Source organism: Scyliorhinus torazame, chromosome 12 (assembly GCF_047496885.1).
Source record: "Scyliorhinus torazame isolate Kashiwa2021f chromosome 12, sScyTor2.1, whole genome shotgun sequence".
NCBI lineage: Eukaryota > Metazoa > Chordata > Chondrichthyes > Carcharhiniformes > Scyliorhinidae > Scyliorhinus > Scyliorhinus torazame.
The window spans coordinates 183,786,656-183,788,763 of record NC_092718.1 but is presented as its reverse complement, the minus strand read 5'-3'; positions in this window follow the sequence as shown (position 1 = coordinate 183,788,763).

Here is a 2,108-nt window from a genome sequence, read left to right as displayed (position 1 = left end):
GGTGGCTCAGACCTATACAGCCCCTCATAAAACTCTTATTCCCACCACACTCCGCACCATGTTCCCCCCCCCTTTATCCCTAACACCCCCAATCTCCCTCGCTGCCTCCCGCTTTCGAAGCTGGTGTGCCAGCATCCGGCTAGCCTTCTCCCCGTATTCATACACTGCCCCTTGTGCCTTCCTCCACTGCACCTCCGCCTTTTTGGTGGTCAACAGGTCGAACTCTGCCTGGAGGCTTCGTCGCTCCTCGGACCTCTGCATACCTATCTACCCTTACAATCTCCCCCACCAACCTCTCCCTCTCCTCCCCCTCCTTGTGGGCCCTAGTGGAGATGAGCTCTCCCTTAAATCACCACCTCCCCAGACCACCCCGACCTGCACCTCCCCATAATCGTTAACCTCTAGGTATCTTTCAATGCACCCCCGGATCCGCCCGCTCACCTCATCCGCCAGCAAACCCACCTCCAGGCGCCACAGCGGGCGCTGGTCCCTCTCCTCCCTAGCTCAAGCTGCACCCAGTGCGGGGCATGGTCTGAGATGGCTATGGCCGAATACTCCGTGTCCTCCACCCTCGGGATCAGCGCCCTGCTCAAAATGAAGTCGTCAATCCAGGAGTAGGCTTTATGGACGTGGGAAAAGAAAGAGAATTCCCTGGCTCCCGGCCTAACAAACTCCATGCTCAATATCTGTCATGTTCCTCTCCTTGGTGAACACCGATGCAAAGTACTCATTAAAGGATCTCACCCACTTCCTGACTCCACGCACAACTTCCCTCCTTTGTGCTGGAGTGGGCCTATTCTTTTCCTGGCTACCCTCTTGCTCTTTCTGTATCCGGAGGTCTTGGGATTTTCCTTGACCCTGCTTGCAAATGACATTTCATGACCCCCTTTAGCCCTCCCAATTCCTATTTGAATTGTTCCTACTTTCACTATATTTTTCAAAAGCTGTGTCTGTTTTAAGTTGCCTATGTTGCCCCCCTCCCCGGTCCTCCCTCGCTTTCCTCTTTCTATCTTGTCCTGGCTACTGGTTATTTATTTATTGTGTTGGCCACAAACAGGTCTCGGAACAGTCAGATGAATAACTCCCATGTTTTCTGGAATCCCTCTTCCGACCCACGGATGGTGAATTTGATTGTCTCCATTTGGAAAAATTCTGATAGGTCGGACAGCCAGTCTGCAGCTTTAGGTGGTGCTGATTGGCAACGAAGCAGGATTCCATGGCAGGCAATCAAGGGGGCAAAGGCAAGGGCTCCCAATGAAGAGATCTGGCTGGTCTGATACCCCGAAGACCACCACTTTCAGGCATGGCTTCACCCTCATCCCTCAAAGGCTGCCCAGAACCCAGAAAGTCTGGGGCAAGACCAGAAGATGTGGGTGTGGTTGCCAGAAAGTTAAGCTGCCAGTCCTGCCCTTCCTTTAACCATGCCTCCAGATAGCATCATAATTTCCCTACATTAATCCAAACTCGAAGTTCAACCATATTACCCATTCTCCTTCTTGTGTTGAACCAAACGCATTCCAGTCCCACCGAGTTCAGTAATTCCCCCTGCCTGCTCTCCGGTTAGCTATATTTGTTTTAGTCTCACTCTTCCCCAGTCTCTACATTTGCTGGCCTTCTGCTCCAGTTCCATCTCCCCTGCCATACTACTGCTGCTCCAGTTCCCATCTCTCCTGCCATACTAGTTTAAATCCTCCCGAACCACAATAGTAAACCGCCCGGCAGGATATTGGTACCTCTTCAGTTTAGATGCAACCCGTTTCTTCTTGTAAAGGTGAGCAATAAACAGAGGCCCAGTTTGTTGGTTCTAAAGAACATTTAAAGATTCTATAGCATTAGTCATAAAGCAGGTTCAGTGTCTTGACCAACATTCTTCCCAATGATCAGAGATAAATTAGCTGATTATTCACCTGCTGCAATTATTCACCTGCTGCAATATCTATACTTCCAAGAATATTTTAAGACACTTGAAGATAAAAAGGTACCATAAATCTTTAACAAATTGGCGACCAGGATAATCCAAGATCAGTACTGTGTTTTGAAACCCAGTCAGAATCTCAAAGTAAAAACAAGAGTGAAGTAAGTTCATCTGAGGCAGCTCGGCACCACTG